Raw genomic sequence first — 27,454 nt, 5'->3', positions numbered from 1 at the left:
CACTTGCGCGAGTCTCTTGCCTCAATACCCAGTGCTTCAGACCGGAGTGTTCAGCTGCAGAGAAAGACATGCAGCCCTGCACTCCGGTCCTGAGTGCTAGCGGCAGTGCCGGGTATTGAGGCGAGAGACTCGCGCAAGTTTCTCGCTTTGTACTCGCAAGTGTGACCCCGTCCTAACTCCTGCAAAAGCACACTGTAGCAGAGTGTGATACTTTTTGCCTGAGCTGGCCTTAAAAAGATTTTGATGGGAACATCAGAGTTAACCAAAATGACTTGGCATGGACTAGCACCGGAGAATGACATGGCACTGGAGCAAGGAAAAATGAGTAACAGAACCTGTTAGTGTCCATCCCCCAAAAGATTTAAGAGTATGTATTAGTGATGAGCGAGTGTGCTCACCACTGCTCAATACTCGATCGAGCAACGTGTTGCTTAGGCGCAGTCTTTTCTTGCTGGAGCATTGCAGGAGCTCAAGCGCCATTACTGAGTAAATGAATCACATGTTTTGCGGCTGTTAGACAGCCAATAAATATGTGGTGAGTGCCTGCCATGCGTGGTAATGCTGTAGCCATATTGACTACTGGTATTAGGCCGGGGTCAGACTTGCGAGAAACTCGCACGAGTCTCACACCTCAAATTGGAGTGTTCAGCTGCATGTATTTCTATCAGCTGAATGCTCTGGTCCCGAGTGCCAGCGGAAGTGCCAGGTATTGACTTGCGAGACTCGTGCGAGTTTCTCACAAGTCTGACCCTAGCCTTACTGTCATTGGCAGGCTGCATCGAGTTATCATAAAGTCCCACATATTTTTGATAACCAGTGGGTCGCCCTCCCAGGGCTGTGGGGTACTCGGTACCGGGCCGGTGTCAGTGGGATGTATCACAGCGGCGGTGACCCGGTCCGTGGCCCTGGGCGCCCAAGTCAATGGTGGTTTGTAGTTAATGAAATGGAATAGTTCGTGACGCCACCTGTGGTATTTGGCAAGCAAGATGTTAAGCCAACGCTGCATGCAGATCCTCTGGGGCTGATGGTGTGTTGCAGCATAGATGCTGTAGCTCCCCACAGGTGAAGCTGTAACCCCAGGGCAGTGTACAAGCGCAGGCAGTGTGAGGGATGTTGGTACCCAGATGTAGCAGTGCTGATGGTGTTGGCGCACAATTGAATGGAAGACATCAGGGCTTGTAGTTCCAAAGCTTTACTCACAGTTCACTTCCATGCCGTGTCCTCCGGGGCAGAGACTCAATAACCTCCTGGGCAAGTCAGGCTTCTCCTCTCCCACACTCCACCAACATGTACCTTTCCTGAATGACTCCTCTGTTGCGCCTTTTAGTGTGAAAAGCTCCAGTACTGTGGTACTCTGAAGTTCCTCCTGTCAGATGTTCCTAACAACTCTACTTGTATGACAGACAGCTGTAGCCTCTCTCGGGGACTCCTTTCTCCAGAGTCCTGGCTCTCTATTCAGTTGCTGTTGTACCCCAAGTCTTAGATGGGAGTAGTGCATTTACAGCCAACTACTCCACCGGTGTCTGCTGCAGAACCATAAATGTCCATACAACCTCGGGGACCGGGCCCCGGCCTTGCGCTGAGAACCTATAGGCAGGATTCCTCTTCCAACCCACAACTCCTCTCTGTTCTCCTACTCCTTCGTTCCGCGCTGTTCCTTCTCCCTTTTATGGAAGCTTAGGTTGCAGTTCTACATCTTTCTCCTTCTGTTCCTTTCCAGTGCCAGCTGGCTCAGATCACTGAGGCAGCTGCAGCACTCCTTCCTCCATCCCTTCTTCCAGGGATCCGTCCTCAGACTCTCCTGACTGACTGACCTCCAGACTGAACCCCCAATTCTAAACCTTCCAAACCTTTTATATGAATCTCAACTCTACCCACCTCCCAGCACATCTCATGTTACGAAGCAAGGACCCACGAAAGGTGCTCTGCTACCCTCTAAGCATGGAGCCGCAATGTGGTCCTGCTGAACTATCCTGTGTGTGGGGTGCGAGTGTTGGAGTATGGAAAGGAGTTCCCAACTTACCTAGTTGGTGGGGCACTACACCTTAGGAGAAGGTGCAGTACCTCTGTGACGACTGAGCCTCAGGGGTGCCACACCAGCCAAGATAAAGCAAACAGCTGGAGACTGATATTATCAGGCTGGAAAGGTCCATGGTTATTTTACACTTCCAAGCCTAAAACTACAGCAGCCCGCAGCAGCCCAAGATTTGACACATCCCATAGATACACCAATTCTGTCACTTTGCCTTGCTCTTTCTGATTACCCTGGAACGTTGACAATCAGAGTTATATTTTTGGGGTTGATATGATATGAGCTGTGCAATGTCAACTTGCATTAGACCCAGGGGATACCACTATTAGAGGCATTTATTAGACACCCCTATTCCTAACCCAGTAAGATAAAAGGAAAAAGACACACAAAAATATTTTATTTTAAAAAACACTCCCCGACTTCCTGGTTCACCAATTTATTAATTAAAAAAAGCCTTCTTGGTTCGAAGTAGTCAAAAGATTCTGACATAATCCACAAATGGCAACCTAAAACACATAAAATGAGATAATTAAATAAATAAAGACAAGAGACAGTTCCTCGTTCACCAATTTATTAACTCTGCAGCCTGACGTAATCCATGGCGTTCCCACGACGTCCACCAATTCTGTACTGCAAACTTCTCTTTTTGAGAACAAAACTTCCTAGGTTATTCCCAGTCAGGTTGCCCCAAAAAATTACACTAATTGCCAACACATCAGGGTAATCAGGAAGAGCCAAGCAAAGTGCCATTATTGGCGCATCTAATGCTGGGGCAGTTGTGTGCTGTTATTTTTTGGCGGGGAAGGGCTGAATAATCATAGACTTTCCCAGCCTGGTAATATCAGCCCCCAGCTGTCTGCTTTACCTTGGCTGGTTATCGAAAAAGTGGTGGGGACCTCAAATTGTGTTTTTTTATTATTATTTATTTATTCACATTATTAATAAATAAAGTAATGAAAAAAATTACATAGGGTCCCCCTTATTTTTGATAACCAGCTAAGGTAAAGCAAACAGCTGGGAGCTAATATTATCAAGCTGGGAAGGTCCATGGATATTGGCACCTTCCCAGCCAAAAAATGGATATAATGGATGCACCAATGCTGGAGCAACTGCGTGCTGGTATTTTTCGTCTGGGAAGGGCCAAATAGTCATAGACTTCCGAGCCTGATAATATCAGCCCCCAGCTGTCTGCTTTACCTTGGCTGGTTATTAAAAATGGAAGGGACCCCAGCACATGTTTTTTTTTAATTATTACTTATGTATTTATTAACATTATTAATAAATAGATAAATTAATAAAAAAATGACATAGGGTCCCCCTATTTATGATAACCATCTAAGGTACAGCAAACAGCTGGGGGCTGATATTATCAAGCTGGGAAGGTCCATGGATATTGGCACCTTCCCAGCCAAAAAAATACCAGCCTGCAGCCACCCATAAGCGCATCACATTAGATGTGCCATTTCTGACACCCTGCCTGGCTCTTCCCAATTGCTCTGGTGAGGTGGCAAATGAGGTAACATTTTTGGAGTTAATGTCAGCTGTGTAATGTCAGCTGGCATCAAGCCCAGGGGTTAGTAGCATTGAGCAATCGATGATGATGAGAGTTGTCACTACCCATCGCTTATGAATAACAGTACTTTACTGCTATTCATAGGTGCTGGAGACATCGAGGAATGTGCACTGCGACGGAGGACCTTCGTCGGAACATTTTTGATAACAAAGTGATGAATGACGGACAGTGTGAGGGAGTCTTTATTCAAATAAAGTTTTTTTGTGTGTGTTTATTTGTTATTTCCTTGTTATTGGTGGTGTCTGATGGATGACTCTCTATTACTAAACTGTGAGCTTGATGTCAGCTAAAATATTACCTCAATTTCCACAGCACTAGAGAAATCGGGAAGAGCAAGGAAAGCACCAGAATTGGTGCAGCTTATGTGATGTGCCAATTCTGAGGCTGCTGCAGGCTGGTATTTTTAGGCATGGAAGGGAAAAAATAACCATGGACTTTCCCAGCCTGATAATATCAGCCCCAGCTGTGTGCTTTACCTTGGCTGCACAGTGCTTATTAAAAATGTTTCATTTTTTTAATTATATCAGGAGTCAGTGATGCATCCAGGCCCTCCTGTTAGTTTCCCAGAAAAATGCTAGAGATTCCCATTGACTTCCATTATACTCATTACTTAAGTTGAACCCGTCCAAGCATCTGATCTGCTCGATAAGTACTTGAGCATTTTAGTGCTTGACCATCACTTGTATGTATGCTTGGCAAGAAATCTCCTGAATACAATTGGACCTTTAATCTCCTTATTACGAAACCAGCATTTCTCTTTTTGACTGTATCCCTTGTAGGCTATCAAGTAGAAATTATTCCCATAAAACTTCTTACAGTGCAGTGCACTTCTTTCAGTGCAGAATTTGGTTGATCTCATACTCGATGTCAGGATCAGCAGTGGAAGCCAGAGCTGTCTTGACAGTGGAAGAAAATTTAATGAGTACCATAGGACATAGCAAGGAGATATTAAAAGCATTGGGAATTTTTAACATAGAAGGTAATTTCAGTCAGACTGCAACCTGATTTATTCACTCAATCTGGATTGGACAATGAACTTATGGGCAAGTTATTTGTAATGAGTCATTGAATGGTTGTTTTTGGTGGAATGCCAAGCCATATCACTAGTAGAGATGTTTGAAACAGGTCAACCGTGTTTATCAGCACTTTTAATTAATCACTTTGGCTGCAACTGCTGCCAAATTAGATTGTCAGCTCAGATGTCATGAATGTCCTGAGAGACATGTTCACAGGAAATTGACTCTTTGATGCAGTTGGTACAGGAAAATGAACCTCTGGAACAAGCAGTGGTGCTTGAAATTTGTGAACCTTTCAAAATTTTCCATATTTCTGCATGAATTTTTAAACTTACAGGCTCATCAGATTTTCACATTAGTCCTAAAGCTAAATAAGGAGAAGTAAAAAGTGTCAAAAATATGATTATTTTTGTGATTTTTTTTTATTGAGGAAAATGATCCAATATCATTTGTCTGAGAGCCAAAATTATGTCAACTTTTTCGACTGGTAGATAATGTGAAGGTGAAACATAATAGTTATAGCTGTTTTGTAAAATTGGCTAAAATTCATCCAAACTAATGTCGATGACTATTCAAAAATGACACGAAACCCTTAGAATTTGTTATTGCTGCACAAGAGGGTCATAAAAAACATATATGTGACATGCACAAGTGTGAACAAGTCGGTAAGACAATGCCCACACCACCCAATGGCTGAACCACAACAAGAGAGCACAAAATGACAAATTTGAAAAAATACTCTGCAGTAAAAAACATATAAAAGTAATCAGCAAGTGCTGTATAACAAATACAGGGTATTTAGTCGACACATTTTTTGCAAAAAATACATACCAAGCTGTGACATGCACATAAATGAGCTGTCTTTCACCAACAAGCCCATATACTGGGAAGCGCCTGTCTGTATCCTGTTCATTTAGACACTGTTCACATGTTCAGGTTTTGAATACATTAGATAGGGACTGCTTCGTGAAGGCGTGAAGGGTTACCGTGAAGTGGTGAAGCAGCTTGGTATGTATTTTTTGCAAAAAATGTGTCGCCTAAATACCCTGTATTTGTTATACAGCACTTGCTGATTACTTTTATATGTTTTTTACTGCAGAGTATTTTTTCAAATTTGTCATTTTGTGCTCTCTTGTTGTGGTTCAGCCATTGGGTGGTGTGGGCATTGTCTTACCGACTTGTTCACACTTGTGCATGTCACATATATGTTTTTAATCCATTTTTTCTGTGCTCAGCACGGTTTGGGAGACCCCACCCTCCTCCTTTGTGACATGCACATAAATGAGCTGTCTTTCACCAACAAGCCCATATACTGGGAAGCGCCTGTCTGTATCCTGTTCATTTAGACACTGATCACATGTTCAGGTTTTGAATACATTAGATAGGGACTGCTTCGTGAAGGGTTACTGTGAAGTGATGAAGCAGCTTGGTATGTATTTTTTGCAAAAAATGTGTCGACTAAATACCCTGTATTTGTTATACAGCACTTGCTGATTACTTTTACAGTGGGGAAAAAAAGTATTTAGTCAGTCAGCAATAGTGCAAGTTCCACCACTTAAAAAGATGAGAGGCGTCTGTAATTTACATCATAGGTAGACCTCAACTATGGGAGACAAACTGAGAAAAAAAAATCCAGAAAATCACATTGTCTGTTTTTTTTTCATTTTATTTGCATATTATGGTGGAAAATAAGTATTTGGTTAGAAACAAGCAATCAAGATTTCTGGTTCTCACAGACCTGTAACTTCTTCTTTAAGAGTCTCCTCTTTCCTCCACTCATTACCTGTAGTAATGGCACCTGTTTAAACTTGTTATCAGTATAAAAAGACACCTGTGCACACCCTCAAACAGTCTGACTCCAAACTCCACTATGGTGAAGACCAAAGAGCTGTCAAAGGACACCAGAAACAAAATTGTAGCCCTGCACCAGGCTGGGAAGACTGAATCTGCAATAGCCAACCAGCTTGGAGTGAAGAAATCAACTGTGGGAGCAATAATTAGAAAATGGAAGACATACAAGACCACTGATAATCTCCCTCGATCTGGTGCTCCACGCAAAATCCCACCCCGTGGGGTCAGAATGATCACAAGAATGGTGAGCAAAAATCCCAGAACCACGCGGGGGGACCTAGTGAATGAACTGCAGAGAGCTGGGACCAATGTAACAAGGCCTACCATAAGTAACACACTACGCCACCATGGACTCAGATCCTGCAGTGCCAGACGTGCCCCACTGCTTAATCCTGTACATGTCCGGGCCCGTCTGAAGCTTGCTAGAGAGCATTTGGATGATCCAGAGGAGTTTTGGGAGAATGTCCTATGGTCTGATGAAACCAAACTGGAACTGTTTGGTAGAAACACAACTTGTCGTGTTTGGAGGAAAAAGAATACTGAGTTGCATCCATCAAACACCATACCTACTGTAAAGCATGGTAGTGGAAACATCATGCTTTGGGGCTGTTTCTCTGCAAAGGGGCCAGGACGACTGATCCGGGTACATGAAAGAATGAATGGGGCCATGTATCGTGAGATTTTGAGTGCAAACCTCCTTCCATCAGCAAGGGCATTGAAGATGAAACGTGGCTGGGTCTTTCAACATGACAATGATCCAAAGCACACCGCCAGGGCAACGAAGGAGTGGCTTCGTAAGAAGCATTTCAAGGTCCTAGAGTGGCCTAGCCAGTCTCCAGATCTCAACCCTATAGAAAACCTTTGGAGGGAGTTGAAAGTCCGTGTTGCCAAGCGAAAAGCCAAAAACATCACTGCTCTAGAGGAGATCTGCATGGAGGAATGGGCCAACATACCAACAACAGTGTGTGGCAACCTTGTGAAGACTTACAGAAAACGTTTGACCTCTGTCATTGCCAACAAAGGATATATCACAAAGTATTGAGATGAAATTTTGTTTCTGACCAAATACTTATTTTCCACCATAATATGCAAATAAAATGAAAAAAAAAACAGACAATGTGATTTTCTGGATTTTTTTTTCTCAGTTTGTCTCCCATAGTTGAGGTCTACCTATGATGTAAATTACAGACGCCTCTCATCTTTTTAAGTGGTGGAACTTGCACTATTGCTGACTGACTAAATACTTTTTTTCCCCACTGTATATGTTTTTTACTGCAGAGTATTTTTTCAAATTTGTCATTTTGTGCTCTCTTGTTGTGGTTCAAGAGGGTCATAGCAGATACTTAAAGGTTCACATACTTTTTTCCAGTCACAGATATGCGATATTTGATCATTTTCTTAATTTAAACAATGACAAAGTCTAATATTTTTGATTGATTTGTTTGATTTTGTTAACTTTATCTACTTTTAGGACTTCAGTGAAAATCTGATCTAGTTTTAGATCAAATTTATGCAGAAATATGGAAAATTCAGAAAGGTTTACAAACTTCAATACCACTTAAAAATTGAGATTTCTCACAAAACTGATTCTTTTAGTTTGCCCATTAGTTTGGGTTGAAGGGCAGAGAAGTCTGAGGAAATATTTTGATTCTTGCAGAAAGTCCTCTAGAACCAGAATACAAACTGGACACCACACTAAGAACTGAAATAACATGCATCCAAGCAATTTCATTAAAGAATAATTGGGCCAGCTGTTAAGCAGATAGGAGTCCAGGTAATGGAACAATATGAGACATTTTGAAGAAACATTCCACCACAACCCAAATAGTAGTGAACCTTTGTGACTCAGGAATATCTGTAACTCTGTAACAAAGTCCTTAAACACCTCAGCCCAGACAGAGCTCTGTTGAAATAGGAAAAGACTCAATAGAACTGAGAGGTGCCTGAGATAAGGATATCAACTGCACACACTGAGAACAAGATGCCGAGTTCTGCAGTATATTTAAGGCCTGAGTAGCCAGAAAGAAGAGAAGAATGAGAACAAGTTAGGACCTTCAGAAGTACTTTGGAAGCTTGAAAAACATCTCCTTTTAGTGGGAGAATTAGAAGTAGAAATGGAAAAAATAAAAAATGTATATGCACATGTGAGAGTACATCTTCAGAGCCATCACATAGATCAATGGATCTGGAATCGTATCAGCACTGCTTTTCCTAGCTGTACACGGTGAGGATTAAAAGCATGAGAAGAGTGACCATCTAGCATGATGGGAAATAAGCTTAAGGTGTGATGATAAAAAATACACGAGATGTTTATGCTCTGTATAGGTGGCCCTTGGGCTACATATCGCAATTCTTCCCATGCTAATTTTATGGCTAAGAAGGAAAAGAAGCCATAGGAAACATTTCTAAAATCATAGAACTGCTCATACACCAATAGCTGAGGCATCCACTTCAAGGAAGAACAGTCTTTCATAGGGATAAGTGGACCTGTGGATGTTCGGGTTCGTCAGGTTTGGCGGAACTACCGTTAAAATTTCACTTCGCTATCCGAACATGATCCCGAACTTGACCGAGAACCAAAAGTCGATGGCGACCCAAACTTCGGTGCTTTAAAATGGCTGTAAAATGGACATAGTAAGGGCTAAGGGACTGCATAAGGAAACTAAATGGGGGTAAGAACAGGACAAGTGGCCTGCAAACAAATGTGGATAGGGAAATGGCTAAAAAAAACAGAATAACAAAGCTTTATAATCTTGAACCAGGAGGCGAAGGTCCAAGTGGAGGAGAAGGTTTAGAAGGAGGTGGAGGTGTAGGTAGAAGAGGTGTTGAAGGAGGAGGAGGCAGCCAACACTGTTTTTGTGTTTTGCTCAGAGGCATATCTAGGCTTTCTGGCACCCGGGGCAAGAATTTGGTTTGGCGCACCCCCCCCCCCCAAGAACATATGCGACTTGCACACTTAGCCATGTACCCACGAGCTGCTCTCCCTAATGCTCTAAATGTTCAGTAAAAAAATTAAAGCAAGATGAGATGCTCGTTGTCACAGGACCAAATGAACTATGAAAACTGCATATGGGTGAAGTGTCCATGTGATGACTACTGGAACCTGCAGAGCTAAGTCCTGACATTGCAGGCTTCTGAATTCTCACAACAAATGCACTGCACACTTTTAGGATTCTCCTTTGCCGATGTATAGTCATGTCAGCACAGGTGTGTGATTTGTATACTTCTGGCCACATTCTGACTAGACGTGCCCAGCCTCGCTGTGTTTATTTTCATTGAGTGAAGCCATGCATGTCTAGTCAGCATGTGACCGTATGTATGTAAATTACCGGCACGAGAGAATCCTAACAGCGTTCAGTGAGCACTGTGAGAATTCAGAAGTCTGCAGTCACCTAGAATGACAGCAGACTCAGCACAAACCTGGAGAACCCCTTTAATGTTCCTAACAAATAAAAACATGAGAATAAGTCAGTAGCACAAATAACATTTACATCCAGGTACCTTATAGATGATGTCGTCTCTGGAGTCTGTCTCCTTCTTTTCTTCTTCTTGTCCCGACCCCATGATGAGTTTTCTCATCCACATCTCGTCTCTGCAGACTTCCATCTACTCCGGTCTTCTGCAGCAAATCTCCACACGATGCCCTTAAAGATAGAAGTGTCATTATAATGCTCCTAAATAAAAATATCTGCAATATACTGTTGCCTCACACTATTCCCCTCCCTCCTCTAACATCCCACCTGTTCACCATACTGTCTCCTCATATATTTACCGCCTCACTCTCTATACTGTCTGCTCACACATACCCCTGACTCCCCATACTGTGTCTGCACACATCCCATCACCCTCACTCCCCATACTGTGTCCACATACATATTTTTCCATCGCTATTCATACTGTGTCCACATACATTTACCTGTTCACACCCCTTACTGTCTGCATCCATCCCGCCAACTGTTTCCTCATACATGCCCTCATGCATACATACTCTTCATTTTGTGTCCTCAAATCTCCCCACACACATTAAATCCCCCCCATCCCCACTCCAAATCCCCCCACACACATTAAATCCCTCATCCCCACTCCAAATGCCTCACACACAATAAATAACCCCCATCCCCACTCTAAATCCCCCCACACATTAAGTATCCCCCATCCCCACTCAATAACCCCCCGTCCCTACTCCCAAATCCCCCCACACATTATGTACCCCCATCCCCACATTAACCCCCATCTCCACTCATTAACCCCCCACACATTAACCCCCATCTCCACTCATTAACCCTCTACTCATTAACCCCCCACTCATTAACCCCCATCCCCACATTAACCCCATCTCCACTCATTAACCCCCACACATTAACCCCCATCTCCACTCATTAATTCTCTACTCATTAACCCCCCCAACTCATTAACCCCCATCCCCACATTAAGCCCCCATCTCCACTCATTAGCCCCCATCTCCACTCATTAATTAACCCCCCACTCATTAACCCCCCCATCTCCCATCTTCGGTGGTTCTTCAGCTCCACAGTGGAGCACACTTACCACCAGCGTTTGCTCTGGGCGCCGGGGAGTGACGTCAGCAGTGTCATCACATGACCTGACCACGCTGCCGACGTCGCTCTGACCCGGCGGTCAGAGCTTCAATTGTACTGGCGTCTGTATAGACGCCAAGTACAATTGCTGCCTGGGAGCCGGCGCGGCCTCCTTCTCTGCGTCGGCTGTCAGCTTGACAGCTGACACAGAGAACAGCCGACACACAGGACAGGGGGCGGCAGAACACAGCCGCCGGGGGGAGACACTGTGCCCCCCGCTGGCTGCGCCCGGGGCAACTGCCCCGGCTGCCCCCCCTAGATACGCCCCTGGTTTTGCTTTTTGTGTTGATTTTTTGGGGGTACTCTGAAAACAGGCAGTGTAATAATCTGCTGGCCACTCTCTCTCTCTCTGTATACAGGTCATGTAATACTATGCACTTTTTTGGATTAAAACAATGAGGAGAGCATCAAATAGAGGATGTGACGTGGTGGTGGTGTAGCTGGTGCAGAGTGAGAGACCGTGGCAATCTGTGCCTTCTATGCGCCCAAATGAGACACTTTCCTCTGGTGCATGCAGGCGACAGGATGCTCTGTGTAATTTTTCATAAGCCCAAGTAGCACAGAATGAATAGTGAAGCCAGATAAGTAGAAGTGGTTTTATATTGGTTGACTGAGAGTGCCTTCAGTTTTTTCGCTTTATCTTACACCCAGTCCCCTGCGGAAAGCACAGAGATTGCAAATGTGGATCATGAGCATCTGTCTTCCACCTCACTCCCTTGCAAATCAAGCAAGCAGTCTGAGCCCTAAGCCATGCAGCAGTCACTTCTGCTCTTCTGCTTTTTGATGACTCTGCTGGCTGTGGTACTTTGGCCCATCCACCTGACCCAGCCCCACAAGTGGAAGAGATTGAGTGCAATGATGCTCAACTACTTCTTCTGCGTGATGATGAGTACGTGGATGGGGTTGTGAAAACGGTTAGAGATGAGCGGACACCTGGATGTTCGGGTCCGGTGGGTTCGGCCAAACAGTTGCAAAGTGTTTGGGTTCGGGTACCAGAACAGTATCCTAACCCGCACCACTTGAATGGGAGACCCAAACATTCAGTGTTTTCCACACATGTGCATGACAGTGCGGCAAACACTGTTTCTGAGCTGCTGTGAAATAATCACTGCCGGTCAGAGATCCACAGTTATCACGCTGTGAAAAGATAGTGGGAGCCCTCAGCTATGATCGGAGGTATAAAGTTCACCTCCGGTCACTGGTGTCAACTGATGGAACTACCGCTCCCATCAGTCGATGCCTGCTGCCCTAATACCATTGACAGCAGTAGCTGCTGATGGGAGTATTCATCAGCTGGCTCCTGCGCTGTAAATAAATAATTAAAAAAAACAAACTGGAGTATGTTTCCCTGTATTTTTGATAACCTGCCAGGCAACACTCACAGCTGGGGACTACAACCCTCAGCTGTCAGTTTCAGCAAGGCTGGTTATCAAGAATAGAGGGGTCCCCAGGCCGCATTTTTTAATTATTTAAATAAATAAGTAAAACAAACGGTGTGGGTCCCCCCACTTTTGACAACCAGCCTTGCTAAAGCAAACATATATATTCTCAGGCTGGTAAGGGATCATGGATATTGCCCCCCCAGCCTAAAAATAGCAGCCTGCAGCCACCCAGAAAAGGCGCATCTATTAGATGCACCAATTCTGGTGCTTGCCTGGCTCTTCCCACTTGCCCTGTAGCAGTGGCAAGTGGGGTTCATATTTGTGAGGTTGATGTCACTTTTGTATTGTCAGATGACATTAAACCCACGGATTACTAATGGAGAGGCGTCTATAAGACGTTTATCCATTACTGATCCTATAGTGACATGGTAAAGACACAGCAAAATAAAAAACACAGTTATACTCACCTAAGGCCTAATTCCACTGAATCCCTTGTCTCTTTTAAGAAAACAAAAATGATTTCCCTTTTCAGTGCTTCCGGAGGACAAGGATAATTTGATAAAAAAAATTTATTAAAACACTTTACTGAGATAAAACAAAGGTTTTTAGCCTGCAACAGCATTCATCAGGGACATTATGCATTTAAAAAAATATTTTCTCTTTTGGAAAAAAAAGTTTGTCTTTATAGACTAGTGATTGCTCACACATATGACAGGGACGTGCCTCAATCAAATGAGGTTAACACCACACCCCTGTTAGGTCAGCATGATCTTGAATCAAATTGGCATCTCAAAAAAAAAAGAGAAAAAAAAAATTAAAATGGTATATAAAAATATGAAGAAATAAAAGGCACATACACAAAGAGATGTACATGGACTACAATGACAATTGCATAAATTACACAACAGTGATACACAAAAAAATATGTGAAAATGTATAGCATGAAATTGTGAAAAAAAATTATTTATTTATTTTTTTAAACATATAATTAAAAATGTGTATATTTTCAGATTTTCTTTTCTCTTCCCTCTCTGTTATAATTATCTATACATTTTCCACTGTTTCATTAAGACCGTCAAGTTATAGGGTTTTTAATAGAAAAATCCTGTAAGACTCTTTTCTATTTAATTTTTGGATCATATTTGTGTCATTCTGGGATATTTGTTCTACAGGGGTTACCGTTATGTCAAACTTTTTGTGTTGTTTGACTAGGAGATGTCTGGATAGGCTATGTTTTAAAAAAAAACACTTTTTTAGTGTTGTACCTGTGGTTATTCATACGCGATCGTATCAAGGCTGGTTTAGCTCCCGTCATTGTGCTGCAGACCGGAGCATTACAAAGATTGGATCCATCACATGGTCCCTTTTGAGTGAATATACAAGACATCTAAAGGGTGAGTGCAATAATTAAAATCATTCATGGCAGATATTATCATACACCTGCACTTAGATTCTGCGCCCCTTGTCTCCTCTTTTATCTCTTCCAATACCCCACAGGCAGAGAGGTAGAGTACACACAGACTGCTTAATGGCAAAGTTTTCCCACAGGCAGTGTTGCAACGTACACACAGAAACTTATAGGACCAATTCTCTCGCACAGGTGGGGGTGCAAAGTGAACACAGAGATTTTTTGGCACACCACTCCCACAGGCAGGTTTGCAGAGTTCACAAAGAGGCTTAAAGGCACAGTACTCCCACAGGTGTAGGTGCAGAGTATACACAGAGGCTTAAAGGCACAGTAGTCCCACTCAGACACATGCAGAGTACACACTGCAGCTTAAAGGCACAGTAGTCCCACTCAGACATCTGCAGAGTACACATGGTGACTTAAAGGCACTGTACTCCCAGAGATATGGGTGCAGAGTACAGACAGCAGCTTTTTGGCACTGTACTCCCACAGATATGGGTGCAGTCTATATATACACATTTTTGGCACAGTACTCCCACAGATATGGTTGCAGAGTACACACATCTGCTTTTTGGCACAGTACTCGCACTCAGACACATGCAGAGTACACAGTGGCTTTTTGGTAGAGTGCACAGTCTAATTCTGACCCTCACTCCAGCTGTATCCTGTCCCTCCAATCACTCGTGATCGGGTCACGTGATGCGCCAGCGAATCACAGCCAGCCATGCCAGCACTTGGTATGGCTGTAATAGCTCCGGAAGTGCCCACAGCATAATAGCTAGTTGATTGGTTGCGTTGTAGCCTTTCAAGAAACTCTGTAGGTATCCAAACAGAACACCGGACATCCTGTTAAAAGTCCGTTTTCGCGGTTAGGGAGCAAATATTAGGAAATTTACAGTTCGGGTTCCTTCATCCCTAGTCTTTCAACATCAGTGTCATATAGAGCAGGAACAGTAGGAAAACAAGATTTAAATTGATTGAAAACTTGAACAGCAGAATTTAGCAAGTTCCAAGAATTAAAACCTTACCAAGTGAGTGCAATAAGAGGAACTACCACTTCAGAATATTTTTTTAATGAACTAGCAGCATTAATTTACAAAGTCTAGGAACTTTTGGAGGACTCTAATAACAATATGCTGTGGCCAGTCAAAAATAGCAGAAACTTTCTCCATGTCCCTATACAGATCTACAGAAGAGATAATGCATCTTAGAAATAGTAATTCATGACTCTCAGAGACAGTTTTCCAGTTTGGCATAATGATGATCTAAAATTAGTCTCTGTAAAATTGAGCAGATATTAAGATAATGTGGATCCAGGCGTTTGGGGAAGATTAGGGTATCATCAATATAGCCTAAGACATACCAGTACAGGACATTACAAATTATTTAATTAACAATATGACAAAACATAGTAAAAAAAATATGACTATATTTTCCACAAAATTCTCACAGGTGTTGAACGTGGTTTTCCTTTTGTTGCATTCTTTAAAGGAGTTTAGGCACGAAAGTCTGCAGTCACTTTATATGAGCGCAGACTTGTGAATCCTGACATTGCACACAGTACGCGCTGTAAGGATTCTCCGGAGCTTGTGGCACTTATAATGAGCGAGCCAGCACATGTCTAGTCAGAGTGTGACCAGGAGTATGTACACATGTTGGTACCCCTTGCTTAATGAGAGAAAAACCCACAATGGTCACGGAAATAACTTGAATCTGACAAAAGTAATAATATATCAAAAATCTATCAAAATTAACAAATGAAAGTCAGACATTGCTTTTCAGCCATGCTTCCACAAAATTTTTAAAAAAATAAAACTCGTGAAATAGTCCTGGACAGAAATGAGCGTACCCCTGAAAATAATGTTACAATAGCAACATGGCAAATCAAAGTGTGTCCACTAATTAGCATCACAGATGTCTACAATCTTGGAATCAGTGCGTGGGCCTGTATAGAGGGCTACAGATACTCACTGTGCTGTTTGTAACATGGTGTGTATCACACTCAACATGGACCAGAGGAAGCAAAGAAAAGAGTTGTCTCAGGAGATTAGAAAGAAAATTATAGACAAATGTAAAAGGTAAACGTTATAAGACCATCTCCAAGCAGCTTGATGATCCTGAGATGACAGTTGTACATATTATTCAGAAATTTAAGCTTCTTGGGACTGTAGCCAACCTCCCTGGACGTGGCCGCAAGAGGAAAATTGATGACAAATCAAAGAGAAGGATAATACGAATGGTAACAAAAGAGCCCAGAAAAACTTCTAAACAGATTAAAGGTGAACTTCAAGCTCAAGGAACATCAGTGTCAGATTACATCATCCATTTTTATATGAGTCAAAGTGGACTTCATGGGAGACGACCAAAGATGACACCATTGTTGAAAAAAAATCATTAAAAAGCCAGACTGGAATTTGCCAATCTACATGTTGACAAGCCACAAAACTTCTGGGAGAATGTCCTATGGACAGATGAAACAAAAATTTAACTTTTTGACAAGGCACATCAGCTCTATGTTCACAGAGGGAAAAATGAAACATATTAAGAAAAGAACGCTGTCCCTATTGTGAAACATGGAGAAGGCTCTGCAATGTTCTAGGGCTTCTTTGCTGCATCTGGTACAGGGTGTCTAGAATCTGTGCAGGGTACAATGAAATCTCAAGACTATCAAGGGATTCTAGAGAGAAATGTGCTGCCCAGTGTCAGTAAGCTTGGTCTCAGTCACAGGTGATGATGGGTCTGGCAACAGGATAATGACCCAAAACACACAGCTAAACACCCAAGAATGGCTAAGAGGAAAACATTGGAATTGTCCACAGTCACCCTACAAGTGCAAAGGAAAAAAAAAATAAACATCATATTTTCACATAAGTCCGGATCCTGGCACTGGCTAGCTGACAGCGGCAAGTCACGTGCAGAACACTGTGGTGACGTCATCCAGTTGCAGCATACACACAATGTCAGAGTCTTGGCATAATGACCTTATCATATCACTCTGTCACCCACCCGAGACTCGTCCATTGTGTCACCTTGCCATTCTGTAGGTCACAACCTGTGACCTACAGAATGGTGAATGGTAGTGCAAGGAGACCATGTCTCCCTGCTCTACCATAGAGTTTAACTGTATTAGCATGATGTAAACACTGATACAGCTATGTGTGGTGGGCTAGTTGGTCACTACAGGTGGGCCCCTCTGAGTCAGTGACTCACGGTAACTGTCCCCTATGCCACTATGGTAGCTAAATTACTGTACAAAGGTACCTATTCTTTCAAGTAACTTTTTAGAATAACGTGTCATCTGTGTGTGCAAGAGGAATAAGACTATTTTTAGACGTCATATGACTTATGTGCTGCATGGTTACCAGTTTTTCAGTCTGCAGACTAAATCTTTAATTTGCTATTGACTCTGAGATAGTGGGTAGAAAGTAGCTGTAACGGCTCATACTCACTTGCGAGAGACTCACACGATTTCTCGTGTGAGTCTCTCGCATGAAAACCTGGCACCCGGACCGAAGCTTGCGGCTACATAGAAATACATGTAGCCGCACGCTCCGGTCCAAGTGCCGGTGGCAGTGCCAGGCTTTCATGCGAGAGACTCGCAAGAGAATCGTGAGAGTCTCTCACAAGTGAGTATGAGCCCTTATGATGACTCCCATACAGAGCACAGCACACAAAGGTATTCCAGCTTTTAATGAATTATTTAGAACATCCATGGCGGATATTACATAGCAGTACTGTGCAGTATAGATGTGAATCCATCTCTGGTGGGAGGAAAAAGACTTGTTAGAAAACTCAGCACATTTTTTCTGTGTCTCACACTGCTTGTTTTCTCACTCTGCTCCTCACTGCTCTTTCCCCTTCCTTTCTACATGGAGTATGATAGCCCGTCTTTGTCTTTTCTTGAGTAAGACAGAGCTTAGTTCTTTTTTTCAGTCGATGATAAGTTCAGGAGGCAGAGGAGAAGGGGAAGATGTGGCTCTTAAAGGGAAAAACAAGCAGAATTCATTGATAATATATTTCACAACGTTACGTATAATTGCCTGTACTTTTTTTTATGCAAAGTTTGTTGAAAGCACATTTAACATATACATGTAGACTTACTAAAGGACTCTGTGTATGCTGATATGGTGTATTATCATACATACAGCCTAGATACATTACTCTGTTTTTGCAATGCTTGTGAGCTTCTTCCTTTTCTCTCATAAACTTAATAAATGGTGCCATTATATGGACTGGGTTACATAACAACAGATTTCCTTCAGCAATATATTGTCAATATAAGAGAGTTTAGGGTGGTATATCCTTCATAGTCATATGGTACTGAAAATAAATATGCTTTGGCCACCTTAACATATATTACTTACAGCAATGGTTAACTTTTCCATTGAAACATCTTTGGTGCAAATTGTGCTTCCTAATGAAAGAGAGAAAACACTAAAAGAATCAATATGCTTGGACATAACATCAACACTAACAATGCTTGCTGCAACAATAGTGACATCATAATCTTTGCCTTTTGTTCAGACAATGGTAAAAATATAATATTTGCTGCTGAAGTATAATAGCGCAATAGGGTCTTATCCCGGATAAAATGATTACTATGATCAAATTGTACTCACCAATTTGAGCCAAAAGACAAGCTTATAGAGATATCCGCTGCTGCAGATCCACCGGTCCACTCGTGACTAACCAGAGACAAAAAATGGGTAAATGTGGATTTTAAAATAGGGTCACAGGAAACTGTACAAAAAATTCTGAAATAATAGACACAAATTGCACAAAATTTATCTTAACGTGCACATGGCATGTAATAATTACATGGTAAAAAAAACACCAGACAAGTAAGACACTCTATGCATCTTTATGGTCTCGTGTTTAAGATATTAATTTGCCGATTAACTCCCATTTATTGCAGATATAGTGAGAGAATTGTAGAGGTTGATGCTATGTAGAAACCCACCTCCACACTACCGCAAACAGTGAAATAGAATGGGATAACACCTGAAATGTCATTTTCCAGGCTGTTGTTTTGTTATTTAGCCCAGATGAAAAAAAAAAAGATAAAAAATGACCAGGAGAAGAAAGCAGGTGAAACTCAAAACTCATGTTTACTTTTGCAGCGAATAAACTTTGTTGGGTTACATAGTTTGTGTTAACAGAGACATAGGCTTAACCCCTTCATCCCAAATCTTATTACCTCATAAAGTAACACTGGTCAGAATTGAAAAAATTGGCCTGGTCGAGAAGGTGAAAATAAGACCACCTTGCTTATAGCAAACACTGTGGTGGCCTCAAAGTCATTGGGTTTGTTGTCTGTGGATGCAGAGATAGCATTTCACCTTGTGCATTGGGGTTTTATGACAGTGGCACTTAAGCAAATAGGCTAGAAACATAGCTTTCTAAACAAAATGTTGGCTCTATATATACCTGCTATCCCTACTAATATGCGTAATAATTATGGAACATCTGGTGACCGCTTTCTAGGGTAGCCCCAATGTGCACGGTCTATGCTTAGATAACAATCACTATCAGGCATCCCTCTATGCATACAACCTTTTACTATACATTTCACAACCTCATATTACTTTTCCATTATTATTAAGAGAATTTGAACAGTTTGGCTCTCTCAGCAACTTAAAAATTAATTATTCTGAAACAGAACCTTTAAATATCACATTGACACAAAGTGATTTGCAGACAGCTAAAAATAATTTTCCTTTAAAATTGCAGCCTAAGGCGATCAAATACTTAAGCATCTTTATCCCATCTGACCTTAGTATACTTTATTCCTTGAATTATCACACACTTCTACAACCAACCCTTAAAGACCTCATGGCATATGATAAAAAAAACCTATCTCATGGTTTAGTCAAATAAATGCATTTAAAATATATACTCCCTTGGTTCCTGAATGTTTTTCAAGCAAGTCCAATAGTTCCACTATTGTTTTTTTTAGAAGACTTAAGCCCCCGTCACACACAGCAATCTCGCTAGGGAGATCACTGCTGAGTCACAAGTTTTGTGACGCAACAGCGATCTCACCAGCGAGATCGCTGTGTGTGACACTTATCAGCGACCGGCCCTCCTGCCGGGTATCGCTGATCGTGCTCGAATGGCCTGGACATTTTTTTGATCGCTGGTCTCCCGCTGGCCAGCCCGCATCGCTGCATGTGGCAAGCAGGAGACCAGCGATCAGCGAGCTGGAGCTAGTAACCAAGGTAAACATCGGGTTTCTAAGCGCCGCGCGGCGCTTAGAAACCCGATGTGTACGTTAGATACCAGCGCGCTGGTGCAGGGAGCTGGTAACCAAGGTAACCAAGGTAAACATCGGGTTTCTAAGCGCCGCGCAGCACTTAGAAACCCGATGTTTACCTTGGTTACCAGATCCCTGCACCAGCGCGCTGGTATCTTAACGTACACTGCAGGTAACTAAGCGGTGTGCGTCGCTTGTTACCCGCATGTTGCTGTCCTGATCGCTGCTGAGATCTGCCTGTTTGGCAGCTCACCAGCGATCATGTAGCGACACACCAGCGATCCTGACAAGTTCATATCGTTGTCGGAATCGCTGGTGAGTCACTATGTGTGACGAGGCCCTTAAGCCCCCATCACACATAGCAATCTCGCTAGCGAGATCGCTGCTGAGTCACAAGTTTTGTGACGCAACAGCGATCTCACCAGCAAGATAACTGTGTGTGACACTTACCAGTGACCGGCCCCCCTGCCGGGTATCGCTGATCATCCTGGAATGGCCAGGACATTTTTTTGATCGCTGGTCTCCCGCTGGCCAGCACGCATCGCTGCGTGTGACAGGCGGGAGACCAGCGATCAGCGAGCAGGAGCTGGTAACCAAGGTACACATCGGGTTTCTAAGTGCCACGCGCTGCTTAGAAACCCGATGTGTACCTTAGTTACCAGCTCCCTGCACCAGCACGCTGGTAACTAAGGTACACAGTGGGTAACTAAGCGACGTGCATCGCTTGTTACCTGCGTGTCTCTGTTGCTGACCGCTGGTGAAGCTGACTGTTTGGCAGCTTATCAGCGATCATGTAGCAACACACCAGCAATCCTGACAAGGTCATATCGTTGTCGGGATCGCTGGTGCGTCGCTATGTGTGACGGGGCCCTTAAGGGCCCGTCACACTAAGCGAGATCGCTTAAGCATCACCGATTTTGTGACGCAGCAGCGATATTGCTAGCGATATCGCTATTTGTTATACTTACCTGCGACTGGCTCCCCCGCTGGTTATCGCTGATCGTGCGAGAACGTCCTGGGCCGTTTCTCGTCGGCCACTTCCTGCTGGGTTTCCTGCTGGCACCGACGAGCAACGCGTGAAAGCGGTCAGGAGGACGTCATCATCGCCGCGTCTGACAGGTAAGTAATGACTGCTGCTGCGTCGCTACATCGCTAGTGATATCTGCCTGTTTGGCAGCTCACTAGCGACCACTTAGGGATGCACCAGCGATCCTGACCGGGTCATTTCGTTGTCGGGATCGCTGGTGCATCGCTTAGTGTGACGGGGCCTTTAGACTCTCTTTAATTAGGTTTGTGTGGGAAAAATATAGACCACAAATTAAATATCAGATTCTTATTCACCCAACTTCATCTCCAAGACCTGAAAAGATACCATCAGACTTCCCTACTATTTGCTTATTTGATTGGCATTTCCCTGCAGATTATAAACAGTGGATTTTCGTAGAACAAGAGAGCTCCTCAGCCTCCCTGAGGAGTCTTCCCTTTATAAAATCAAGAGATAAGACATGGGTGAATAGCTTGGGTTTCTTGATCAATGTGGTTTTGAAGGTCTGAAATGGACTAAGAAAGTCATCTTAACAAATTCTCCAAATCCCTTAACTCCCATATTCTCCAACCAAGAGTTTCCCCCAGCCCAATTAAGAAATAAGTTTCTCCTTTGGAACATTAATACTGATTTACGTATATATGTCATGTTTTAAAAGGAGAAGATATTCTACCTTTTGAGAAAATTCAAAATTTAGATTCCCCACAAAAACTTTCATGGATGGAATATGAACAATTGCGTGCTTTCACAAACTTATAAAAAAAAGAGGGGGCAGCACATAAGTTAAAACCCTTTTTCCAACCTCATTGAGGGATTATTTTTACAGAATACCATACCACCTCTTCTAATCTCCTACATGCATGGTTCTTTAAACCAATCTTTCTTAACTGACCCAAATTTTACACATGCTTGGGAGATGGATTTGGCACCACCCTCTCTGAAGACGATAAACAAAAAGCATATCTGTTCACCCATAAAATGTCAACAGCTGGCTGTGCAAGCAAAAAACATTACTACATATTGGCAAGATGGTACCAATACCCATTAAAACTACATATAGTTTTTCCTTCAGTGTCTGACATGTGCTGGCGCTGTGAATCAGAAAAAGGTTCAATGTTACACATACTGTATGGTGGGATTGTCATAAAATAAAGCCTTTCTGGTCAGAAGTATTCATGGCCTGCAATAAGATTACAGGAGATATAATAGAGCTTTCTCTTCAGGTAACTATCCTGTCAATACTCCTGGGCTCCATTGGGTTCCAAAAACACAGCCTCATGAGATCCTATCTAGCGGCAGCTCTGTCAGTAATACCTAGACACTACACAACAGTTATACCATCATTAAAAGAGTGGCAACAAGAATTTGCTTATATATACCACATGGAAGACCTTTCAGCCAAAGCCCCAGGAAATAACACTAAATTTGTTAAAATATGGCAACCGTGGATTTCTTTTAGAGACTATCCAGATTTTCAACTTCTATTTAGACCATAACACTAGAATTACGATAATAAAAGGATATATCTCCACCACTTACCCCACTTTTTTTATTTCCTTTAACTCCTCGTCCCTTACCCATCCCTTTTCTCATCTTTTCTTTACTCTTTCTCTGTTCTCTCTTCTTATACTTTTAGATCTGAGAGGCATAAAAATAACTGTTGTTTATTAATTCAATACAGGCATATAAAGTAATATCTAATTCATATATTTTTCATATCAGTTGTTGTTTATAACATTACCGATGTATCCAAACATGTATTATCATAAGAAATATTTAATTGTTATATTAAAAACTACTAGACAGTTACTTGCGTTTATTCTTAAAGGAGGTCCTGCGCAACTCCTTATGTTATGTTTCTCCTCCTTTTATAATGAAAATCTTAAATAAAAGATTATACAATAAATATATTTATTGGACTCATCCGGGCTTTTCACATAATCTCAGTACATATCTGGGCTGCAGAATTATGACAATAAGTATTTTACTTTCTGTCACTAGTTTGCACGGTTTTCTAGATATTCTGAGCAGAACGTCCAAGGGGGGGGTGTTATGGCATTGAAATGAGAACTAGTTGTAACCTCCTACTCTACTCCAAACATGCCCTCTATAGCAACAACCCCACCCTCCATAGCTACAGGACCTCCCCGTCCACACGAAGCAGCCCTCATCACACAGTAACGAATTCTTCCCCTCCAGCAGCCTCAGTGCAGAGAGCAGCTGCTCCTCCCTCAGACACACGCTGAACAGTGGTCTATGGAAAGTGAACCTAGTGAGGAAGGAAAATCGTCCTGTATTCTGGGCCACTCCATGATTACAATACATAACTCATTATCAGTGATTCCTACCCTCACTATCCCAGGCTGCTGGCAGCAGTGAGAACAGACTGTGTGATGGCCAGTGATGGGGGTCTGCAGCTTCTAATCTGCACAGGGGATGGCAGTCACTGATGTAATCTGTTGTGTGACAAAGCCTCTGCTGTGTGAATGAGACAGCTCTGTGTCACTGATGTCTTCACACAGCAGCAGATATATAAAGCTCAATGTGTGTGCATGTTTGTATGTATGTGTGTATGTCCGGGATTGGCATCTGCACCGTCGCAGCTACAGCCACAAAATTTTGCACAGTCTTACGTCCGGACCCCGAGAGCGTCATAGGCTATGTTGTGAGGTGAAATTTTAACCACGCGCGTTCCAATTCACCAAACAATTTGGCCTATTATTCTTATCATTTCTATGGTGTTATCGTCCTTCTGTAAAGCTGGAAATAACACAATTTATCACCACCCTCTGACACAGATTGCAGCGGGAGCCCAGTATCACACAGGATACGATTAGATACACAGCTCAGCAGTCAGTATCACACAGGATAGGATTAGATACACGGCTCAGCAGTCAGTATCACACAAGAGAGGATTAGACACATGGCTCAGCAGTCAGTATCACACAGGAAAGGAATAGATACACGGCTCAGCAGACAGTATCACACAGGATAGGATTAGACACACAGCTCAGCACACAGTATCACACAGAATAGTATTAGAAACACGACTCAGCAGACAGTATCACACAGAATAGGATTAGATACACGGCTCAGTAGACTGTATCACACAGGATAGGATTAGATACACGGCTCAGCAGTCAGTATCACACAGGATAGGATTAGATACACAGCTGCGCAGTCAGTAACACACATGTTAGGATTAGATACATTGCTCAGCAGCCAGTATCACACAGGATAGGATTAGATACACAGCTCAGCAGTCAGTTTCACACAGGAGAGGATTAGATACACAGCTCAGCAGTCAGTATCACACAGGAGAGGATTAGACACATGGCTCAGCAGTCAGTATCACACATGATAGGATTAGATACACAGCTCAGCAGTCAGTATCACACAGGATAGGAATAGATACACGGCTCAGCAGACAGTATCACACAGTATAGGATTAGATACACAGCTCAACACACAGTATCACAGAGAATAGTATTAGATACACTGCTCAGCAGAAAGTATCACACAGAATATGATTAGATACATGGCTCTGCAGTCAGTATCACACAGGATAGGATTAGATACACGGCTCAGCAGTCAGTAACACACATGATATTATTAGGTACACGGCTCAGCAGTCAGTATCACACAGGATAGGGTTAGATACATGGCTCAGCAGACGGTATCACACAGGATAGGATTAGATACACAGCTCAGCAGTCAGTATCACACAGGATAGGATTAGATACACGGCTCAGCAGTCAGTATCACATAGGATAGGAATAGATACACGGCTCAGCAGTCAGTAGCACACATGATATTATTAGGTACACGGCTCAGCAGTCAGTATCACACAGGATAGGGTTAGATACATGGCTCAGCAGACAGTATCACACAGGATAGGATTAGATACACAGCTCAGCAGTCAGTATCACACAGGATAGGAATAGATACACGGTTCAGCAGACATTATCACACAGGATAGGATTAAATACACAGCTCAGCACACAGTACCACACAGAATAGGATTAGATACACTGCTCAGCAGACAGTATCCTACACAGAATAGGATTAGATACACGGCTCTGCAGTCAGTAACACACATGATATTATTAAGTACACGGCTCTGCAGTCAGTATCACACAGGATAGGGTTAGATACACGGCTCAGCAGACAGTATCACACAGGATAAGATTAGATACACTGCTCAGCAGTCAGTATCACACATGATAGGATTAGGTACATGGCTCAGCAGTCAGTATCACACAGGATAGGATTAAATACATGGCTGAGCAGTCAGTAACACACGATAGGATTAGATACACAGCTCAGCAGAAAGTATCACACAGCTCAACAGACATTATCACACAGGATAGGATTAGATACACAGCTCAGAAACAGGATGTGCCAAAGGAGAGGACATTTTCATTCTAAGAATTCCACTCATTCCATCTGATTTGTTTTTTGATTTTAAACGCCTCCAGTTTCCAGATCAACTGCTATTTGCAATGTCCATTAACAATGCTCAGGGACAGTCCTTGAAAGTAGTAGAGATCGATTTGCAATCTCCATGCTTTTCTCATGGTCAACTTTATGTGGTCTGTTCAAGAGTTGGAGCTGCCAAAAATCTGTTCAACTTTGCACCGAAAGGAAAAAACAAAAATCTTGAATGAGTTGAAAATAAAATACTATCAATACTTGGGTAATCGCTTAGTTAACTTGTGTTGCAAATCTGTAGTGTAGAATATATGATGTGAAATGTTTTTATGTGCAATATAATAATTACAATATGTCATAACTAACCACAGTTGGTTATTATGCCCAGGCAACGCCGGGCTCTTCAGTTAGTGTATATATATATATATATATATATATATATATATATATATATATATAATATAATATAATATATAAAGCTCAATGTGTGTGTGTGTATGTTTGTATGTATGTGTGTATGTCTGGGATTGGCATCTGCACCGTCGCAGCTACAGCCAGAAAATTTTGCACAGTCACACGTCTGGACCCCGAGAGCGTCATATGCTATGTTGTGAGGTGAAATTTTAACCCCGTGCGTTCCAATTCACCAAACAATTTTGCCCCTAGGTACAGTACATAATGAGGAAAAAGTGTATGTGTCACGCCGTTCTGACATACTCACCCGGCCTCCGCTCCCATGCCGTCTCTGCATACTCACCCGACCATCGCTCCTGCGCCGCAGCCCCCCGCCGCTCAACAGCCACGGCAATCACCTCTGACAGGCGCGCGGCCGACGGCATCTCTGCATGCAATGCGCATGCGCCATAGGCCGTGGCCGCGTCACCCTTCTGCTTCTTGTGCTCCGGCTATGCCCTGACCCGGAAGCACCCTCTGACCAATGGCAGACCAAACAGGGACATATCAGGCCGCTTCTCCCTGAGGGAGGCACCTGATCGTTGTGTTTCCTAGCACACTGGGCCTCGCTTCTTCGTGTGCTCTCTGCAGTCTCCCAGCCCCGTTCTCGTGTGCTCTCTGCAGCAGCCTCGCAGTCCTGCTATCCGTGTCCCTGCTGTACTCCGCCGTCTGACTCCAATCCTGCCTCCGGTGTTCCTGTTCCATCCTGCTCCAGTCCTTCCGTCCCACTCCAGTCCTGCCTCCGGTGTTCCTGTTCCATCCTGCTCCAGACCTTCCATCCTACTCCAGTCCTGCCTCCGGTGTTCCTGTTCCATCCTGCTCCAGTCCTTCCGTCCTACTCCAGTCCTGCCTCCGGTGTTCCTGTTCCATCCTGCTCCAGTCCTTCCTTCCTACTCCAGTCCTGCCTCCGGTGTTCCTGTTCCATCCTGCTCCAGTCCTTCCATCCTACTCCAGTCCTGCCGCCTGTGTTCCTGTTCCATCCTGCTCAAGTCCTTCCGTCCTACTCCAATCCTGTCTCCTGTGTTTCTGCTCCAGCCATCCCTCCACGTTCCAGTCTACAGTCTTACTCCACTCTTGTCTCCTGTGTTCCAGCTCTGTCCTGTCATCTACACTTCAGTCCCACACTCCTACTCCAGTCCATCCTGACCCGCCCCTCTCGGTACCGGCTACCGTGGTACTCGAACCCCTGGGCCTGCTCCTAACGGTCCCTGTATAGGGGTCGGTTCCACCTGGCAGCTCGCCCGGGGCCCCTCGGTGCCACGGCCCAGAGGGTCCACTCCTGGAGATTCCGGCTCCAGACCAGCCACGCTAACAGAATGTATGTATGTATGTGTGTATGTCCGGGATTGGCATCTGCACTATCACAGCTACAGCCACAAAATTTTGCACAGTCACATATATGGACCCCGAGA

General features: G+C 43.3%; 1 long non-coding RNA gene across 1 annotated transcript; it reads right to left on the bottom strand.

Moving 5' to 3' along the window:
* Positions 1-17,551: 17,551 nt before the first annotated feature.
* Positions 17,552-18,582, bottom strand: LOC141063379 (uncharacterized). The gene is made up of 3 exons (XR_012224867.1): positions 18,480-18,582; positions 18,225-18,274; positions 17,552-17,838 (listed from the first exon to the last, which is right to left on the bottom strand). It is a non-coding gene; the product is annotated as an uncharacterized lncRNA (long non-coding RNA).
* Positions 18,583-27,454: the final 8,872 nt, after the last annotated feature.

The sequence above is a fragment of the Dendrobates tinctorius genome, unplaced genomic scaffold (assembly GCF_039654945.1).
Source record: "Dendrobates tinctorius isolate UK_male_01 unplaced genomic scaffold, ASM3965494v1 ptg000250l, whole genome shotgun sequence".
NCBI lineage: Eukaryota > Metazoa > Chordata > Amphibia > Anura > Dendrobatidae > Dendrobates > Dendrobates tinctorius.
This window is presented reverse-complemented; position numbering and strand designations above follow the sequence as displayed.